Here is an 8,186-nt window from a genome sequence, read left to right as displayed (position 1 = left end):
TGTTGTGACATTACTTTTCTGGTAAAGACACAAAAAACAACTAGCACAAAAGCTGCATCTACACAAGACGAGACGAGATGGATTTATAGACTCCATAAAGCACAAACACAGAGTCACATACAGTCGCATGCAAAGGTTTGTACACTCCCCATCAAATTATGTATTTTGTTGATTTGAAGTGAAAATAACACATGATAACAGTTAAACATAACATTTTTAAATATACAATTTTTACAAATTCCTTTATTTAAAAGATTGAAAAACAATAAAACATAAAATACAGCATGTGCCATAATTTTGTCCAAGTCACATTCTATGTTTTGTTTTTTAATTTTTAATTTCACTTAGAAAATCAACAAAAAATTATTTGACTAGGTGCCCGCAAGACTTCGCATATGACTGTATCTGCTTAATAACAACCATAGGCTGTGGTAGGTTTAATTCAAACACAAAAAGAACAAACAAAAACACAAATACTAAACTCTGCTAGTTCTATATGGTGCAGATAGTGCAGCAGTCAGTAAGAAGCCTTTAAAGCCAAGAAATGGCAAGTTCAAGAGCAGATAAGAGGCAACAAAAATAGGCAGATTTTCACAGACAACCTTCTGCTAAAGCATCACCAATCATGAGACTTAAAACTGAAGTCTGATCACACAATGCCATGAGAAAGAAAACCGGTGAACATTCGAAATTTACTTTAATTATTTCAATCTCTTTGATGTTGGCACAATTTCACAATATTCAGTTCTTTGCTCCAAAAACAGTGAGCATATTTTACAAGGTTCACCATTTTTGGGGTTGGTAGGCCAATGCATGTCCTATAAAACCCACTGTAAAAGTCTGCTATGTGTTCCTAAAAGTCTGCAGGGTCTGTGCTTAGATCAGTTCTGAGCCACTGAATCTGAATGATAGTCTGGCTCTGGTGGCACATGCGGCGTGGCAGCATTCTCTCGGTTCAGAAATCCTCAAAGGACAATCCCAAAAGCCTATATTGATCTGACCTTTGCCTCCGTTACCCATTTCTGACAGCTCAGCCAGTGTTGAAATCAGAAATGGAACGCTGCAGAGGGGATGTCAGTTGCATCTTCAGTGAATCTTGTTTTGCATTATGCAAAGTTTCTTTTGCACTCCACTTGTTCTGTCAATTTGAAATGACAGTGGGTTTTCTGTTATTTGTCACATATGTACAACACAGAATTATGCGCCGAGTGCTATTAAAATGCATTTTCTGTGTAGAAAAGAACATTTTCTTCCTATCATTACCAAGGACACCTGATATTCTGGAAGCAGCCACAGCTGATCAGAGCATTCACGACACCACAAAGAGAATGAGGTGAATCATCTTCAGACAAATTACCATCCCTATGCCACTCCACTCAAATCAATGCCTCTAATTACAAAGTCCTATAGTGATTATACACAATGTAAAAATGCACTCATTGGTATTCCTCTCAGAAAGGAACACCAGCTCTTTTCAGATTTCTTTTGTTTTCTTCCAGCCCACACTGTGCCTCTATTGATTCTGTGCTGAGCTCTATTCAGACCAAATGGGACTTTACTTTGATACAGTTACTTAGAGGTCAAAAAGAAACAGTACATATGGATTTACAACACTTAGATTGTTAGATTTGAATATGTATTCCAACTAAACATTCGTATTGCTGTGTTGGTTTTGGATACTGGATGTCTTTTATTTCATTATACAGTTAAATATTATAGCCTGGCCTGTAATCTATAGTGGAGCTTTTTGTGTGTTGTGGGCACCATGCACCAGTCACCAATTAAGCAGACAAGACTTTAGAACAGAGGTGGACAATATGAGAAAAATCATAACATCACAAGTTTTCACAGCACACAAAACATCACGATATTCATTTTTCTGATATTTGGTAAAGTAGAAAAGACAAAGCAGTGCCATGTTGAAAAAACACGATCAAAATCTATGCAATGATTTACATTCAACATTTCTATAGCAGCACAGCGCTGCTACAGAATTCAAACAGAGATGATAAATATTAAATTCACATGAACTTTTACCCTATATTGATGTAAATTCAATGAAATAAAACGCCCAGTATCACTTACAACACATGGCATCATGGTATATTTGAGGTAACAGATCATCATTTGTTTATCTAAAAACTGATTGCCTGTATTGTGTGTAAATTTCAACCTGCATGTGATCTACTGTGGCTTTCCGTAGTCTTGATATGGCTATAATTACTGTTATAATGGTAAAATGCTGAATGTGAAGGGGTGAGAAGCTGAACAGTGCTCGGAGTAACTGAATGTCTGTGCACATCTATGCAGAGTTTCAGCACCAATGTGTGTATCACCTTTAAAAACAATGGTTTTGCAGTACGTCTGGTGTCTGGTAGTCTTTATGAAGCTTTTTCTGCAATCAAACATGCAGTTGTGTTTAAATTATAACCAGTGTGCACAGAAAAGCATACTGTTACAAGTTTTGGTAGAATTTATTACAGCAACAATAAACATTTTCATTTTGCCCAGCCCAACTTTAGATTATGGTAATATTATTGGTCAAATAGGAACATATTTTTTGAATTTTCTGGCCATTTTCCATTGACCTCTTTGAGAAACACATAGAGTAGAGAGTTAATACTGTGGTGCATCCACCCTGCTGCAGTAGGGCTGAACGATTTTTCTAAACAATGTTGTGATTCAGACTTAAATGTGAGAATTTTTACTAAATTAACATTGCACGATTAGGGAATTTAGAGACCTCTCTGGTGGTCCAAAAAACCTAATGCCAAATCCATCCCGCTATCTCTGACTCGCAGCAGTGCACACACACCATATTTTCGTTTTTTCTTTTTTCCCCAGTAGTATTGTATAAAAGTAATAAGAATTAACAAAAATATTGCATACTGTTGTTTTAAGCTCCAGGATGTTTTTCCTTGAAAAGACCAGCACATCCATTTTTTGGGGCTTCAGCGCTGAATGCAGTTGTTCAGCCTGCCAGCTCACAGGCTCTGTATTATTAGGCAAAATTTCCTCACTTAAAATTTAACAACATTGAATAATGTGGAATATGATTAAAATTACAGCTTTAGCGACTTGATAATTGCAACCATTAATAAAGGACTGTGGCCATTTAATACGGGATCCAGTTTGATGTGTGCTCAGGTTCAGATGCACAAGCCATTTACCTTTAAAATGAAGTTCTTGTTTGGTTCATTTTAACTTTGTCTCCATATACAGTTAAAGTCAACATTACCCTGTACACAATTAAAATTTCTAATTGTATCTTGAAAGCTGTATAAATGAGAAAGTAATAGCAGTTCAAGTTACGTGAAAGTATGCACCATGCTTTGTGTCTATAGATCAAACACCACAAACCTATTGACTTTAGTGAGAATATAAGGCTGTGATGAAGCGGTACTACGCAGAAATTGTGATACTGGCTCTACATGTAAATGTATTAAGAAACGTAAGAGGAATCTAAGCCGAAAAAAGCAAATAAGATCATAGACCTATAATAGTTTTAATTGTCACATATCTTACTGTTATATATTACACACAATTCTGTCTATTCTGTCTTGCTAAGCTACAAAATTATGCATAAATGGCTATTAAAAAAAGTGAAACAAGTCTTAGTCATGAATCAAATTGACAACAAAGACTGCAGTGGTAGATGATTTCAAAATGAAATAGTTACAGTCCACATGCATTATGACACTCCTTGTCATTCCCATGGAAGTGCTCCAGCAGCTGACTGTAATTTAGTAGCATTACATCTAATTTATATGTCAGACATATAGGTTACCCGATAGGAGTTCTTGTGATTATGTAAATGTCAGAAACTAAAACCTTGTAGACTTGAACACAACAGTGGTTAGATTACAAGACAGTCTGTTCAAGACAGACTCTAATCATTTCACAGCATTTGAACACAAGCATGTAATTACAGAGATGTCAAAAAATAAAACCTCATACTACATGTTGGGGGTGCACTGAAACATTTCAGGTGAAAAAGGTCAAAAATGGCACTTTCGGTTTTAGAAAAAAGTGAAAAATGTTTTTTGGCCAGGAATTTTCATTTCGGTGCATCATTACTGTATATAAGTTCACTCTTAAGAATAACAAGTGTTCTTTGGAGCTTTGCCATAGAAGGCATCTTTGGGCTGCCTAAAGAGCCTATCAGTGGATGGTTCTTTAAAGAACCTTATTGGTAAATGAGACTGTTTCGGTACCACCATTTTTTTGCATCACATTTTACAGCAATACGTTGAGGAAATATACTGGTAGAAAGCTTAAAATCTGAGGATTTGATTTCTGCAAACCTCTTATAATGATTTTATTTACAGCAGTAATGATCATCTCACTTGCAACGTAAGCTCTGAATGAGCACATGCTAGCAAATCTATGGGTCCTTAGATTAAAAACTTTGCCGCTGTCCACAGAGACATCATGATCTAAAACAAGTTAAAAACAGTTAAACATGTAGGGAAGCCTAGTTTAATCAAACTGTGAATACAGCCTGCTGGAACACTACCTGACAGAAACTCAAACACTGACTCTGTCCATTTATGTTACTGAACCATCAATGCAAGTAGATTACACAGCTATGTGTAAACATTTATGTCCAAATCTCTTTTTATAGTGGCAATTTGCTGTGTTTGGTGTTAGAATACTAGCCTACTATGTGATTAATGCAGCCACAGCAAAAAATGGTACCATTACCATTTTATTATTATTTTACCTTATTGTTTTCATTTAAACTTTCAAGCTGAGTCACAGTCACACATCATTAGATAGTATTAAAAAAGCACCTGGCTTCCAGAGCCATACTGCTTCCACTCAAATGGAAAAAATTCTGTGAGGATGGGACACTATTCAAACTCATAGTTCCATAGTGGGGTAGGACTTCTAAGTGAAACCCAACTGATATATCTGCTGGCTAATACTGAGGACCTGCAATTTTGACAATATTTTTGAAAATATCACCACTAGCACACTGATAATTACCCCTACATGTTGCTAAACTGCTATCATGTCCTGTGGAAAATGAGTTTGGAGGCAGTCAAAGAAGTTCTTACTTACATGCTCCAATGTGGACTGCTGGCAGTAAACTCCCGATCTAATGATAATGCCAATGGCCCACTGCATTTGCTTGAGACAGCAAAGTGGTTAGGGTAAAGTAAATCAAATGGCTACATTGAATGTTCTGACATGTTTATTACCTTCTCATCTTTGTCATTTATACCAAGGTTCCTTATCCTGATAAACATTACAGGCTTCCTGTGGTAAAATGGCATTACGCCACCTCCCCATGGAAAACTAATGCAGTCCAAATAGGGAACAGCATGTACTACCACTGTGAATAAGTGTTCAGTAGGTACTGCATGCATTTTAATACAGTAGTAGATTAGACACAATGTTATGCCAGTTAAATGATTTAAGAGTTTGTTTGCCAGTGCCAACCAACCCTCACCAACATGACTGTGACATAAACTGTCTGATTGAACACAAACACACCTGAGATTAACTCTGTCTCGGGGCGCTTAGTGCCAAGATCAGCTACTGACAGACGTGACATGAAGTTATAAATTCAAAAAGCAAATAGAAAAGGATGTTTCTCTTAGCACTTTTACAGAATACACACATATGACTGCTCTCATGGGACTACCCACCCACTCACTCACACATCTCTCTCCTTCTCTCCAAGTTAGCGAACTACAATTTGCATACACCATTCTTCAAAACAATTTGAGCAAATCAGACTGGGATCCTAATGAAATCTGCCCAAATGATGATGATAACCATCACCATCCCAGCATTATAATCGTACGAAACGAGGCTTATGACAAACACTTGTTACATAAATATATTACACTCTTGATAATCCAGGCTTTAAACTGACTCTCCCATAATCGTGAGCTCTGATGAAAAACTAAGTGCTAGCTTTGTGGAGGCATTTGCTGTGTACTGCATAAAAAACATAGCCATCATATGCCAGACAGGACTCCAAAATAAGTTGCCCTTACTGAGGACACAGAGAGGTTGATGATTACATGCTGTTGTCTCTGTAATTCTGGGGTATTTGCTTGATGTGTGAGTCATAGGTCTAATTTCTTTCTTTGTCTGCTTGCACGCAAGCACCTGTGTGTGTGTGTGTGTGTGTGTGTAGTGTAGTGTAAGGTGGGTTACACAGTAACAGAGCCTGCTGTATGAACCATGGAGAATTAAAGAACTAAGCTACTTATCAGGGGATAATAGGGTTTTACATGTGACCCTGGACCTCTAACGGCCACCGTCAGAGGGGCTTTCTGACTGATGAGCCCTGGAGGCCTAATAAAAAAATCCCCTGGAGGACATGATTACTCATGATTACTTACAATTCCATCAGCAAATCAACAATAAAAGCCAAACAAATGGCTTCTAGCAAAATAAAAAATAAAAGAGTTTCTTTATCACCTGATTACACCAACATAACATGTTTATAAACAAAACATCACAGATCTGCAGAGCTGCCAAATTCCAGAGGAACAAAAAAGACAAGGTTAATAATCATTTTAGACGGGGCACTTGTAGTTGTAGCTGTGCATAGCCAGGGGTTCTCGAGAATTTAACGCAGATCACTGGGTACAGAAGGTACTTTGTTCCCGCTGCTAAGTGGTACATCAGTTAATCAGGTGTCTACATAGGGTTAAAAGGTAGTCCTTGCTATAAGCTTAATAAATTGTGTTCCAGTATATTTTTCTATGTAGCAATAAGCTCTGCACAATATCTGGAAAATGAATCAAATTGTCACGTGTTGTAGTTGTTGTAGCATTCATTTGATTGAACATTGATTCTGTGGTTTATCAGACTGCCTTCTTGTCAGTGGGAGAGTTCCAAGTGGAAATTTCTGGCTAGAGAGCTTATTTGATGAGTAGATCTGTTAAAACCTCAAACAGAAATGATTCATTTTAATGCAGGAGTCATAAATGGAGTACATATTGGAGTACACATGTCCTAAATGGAGTACAACATTTCCTAAAAGGGGTACATATTGTGACCTAGTGCAATATAATACAGATAGCAATACTGAACGAACACTTAGTATATATAAAATCGGTAACTATATTAACAAACTAATCTAATCGCTGTGCTACAGTGACAGCCCTCTGCATTGAGTCGCTCAAAACAGAACATTTCGGCAATGTTGTAACCTTACAGGACAAGGAAAAATATTCCTAACTTTTAATGCATGTCTATTTTATATGTAAGTATCTTTAGACCGTTTTTGTCGTGCAATTCTTCAAAAAAACAGCTGGGTTTTAAAAAAAATCCTGATGATTTACTACCGCAGGAGGGACAGTCTGGAACTCAGCTTGGCAAATGACTTTGTCTACTTCTCAATATTATACGCATTCCCTCGGGCTACTTATTGCCACTACAAATCCATGCAAACGCATTTAGTCAATTCATAGCGTAGAGATACCAATAACTGCAGCAACATAATGGCTCTTCAGTGTTTAATCTGAGAGGACCTAATCACTGGAATTCTATGAAAATGACTTCATAGTCACTAAGCTGCCCTCCCCCCCAGTGAGGCAATTTAGATTTCCTTTAATAACCTGTTTCTGTGGCAGGGGATTTCTTCTCCAATAGAGCAATAATCCACAGTAACTCGGAGCACTGAGTTACACTGTGTGTGAGAGGAATTACTTTCATTTTTGATGAAAGTTAGGCCCACATTTCTGTGAGTTTCAGCACATGGGTTAAGTGAAAGACTGCACTCATTTTGAGTTCTTCAAATAAAGAACCTCTACAGTTTAATTGTGGAATTGACTCAGGAAGAATTTGATTGGATTTGTCCAGCATAGGCATGGAGCATTTATTGGTAGAAGTCCATCAGCTCTTAACACTGACAGAACATCACACCTTCTTCCCTAAATGCTTTAGCTACATATTTAGAACATTTTCTGTGGATGTTTTTGTGCACATGTTTGTTATAAAATAATCTTTGATTAAAATGAAGGAGAAGGAGGAGAGAGGATTTGACCTGTCCAATTATGGGTGGGCAATGTGAAGATATTTTATTTTTCATAATAAATTACATTACAGTAGGCTTTTCTGATCATATAGCGGATATCATCAGATCACTAAACTACTGTAAGATCCATTACATTGAGAGCACAATTTGTCCTATTTTTGACGTGGCACTACTGGAGCTTTTT

General features: G+C 37.0%; 1 protein-coding gene across 1 annotated transcript in view; it reads right to left on the bottom strand.

Annotated features, from left to right (window-relative positions):
- pde4ba (phosphodiesterase 4B, cAMP-specific a) overlaps positions 1 to 8,186 on the bottom strand; it is a 235,325-nt gene that overhangs the window by 190,374 nt on the left and 36,765 nt on the right. The gene's annotated exons all lie outside the window — the stretch shown is intronic.

Source organism: Pygocentrus nattereri, chromosome 26 (assembly GCF_015220715.1).
Source record: "Pygocentrus nattereri isolate fPygNat1 chromosome 26, fPygNat1.pri, whole genome shotgun sequence".
In the NCBI taxonomy this organism is placed as follows: Eukaryota; Metazoa; Chordata; class Actinopteri; order Characiformes; family Serrasalmidae; genus Pygocentrus; species Pygocentrus nattereri.
Note: the sequence above shows the minus strand (reverse complement) of the source record. Positions and strands in the feature narration are given on the sequence as shown.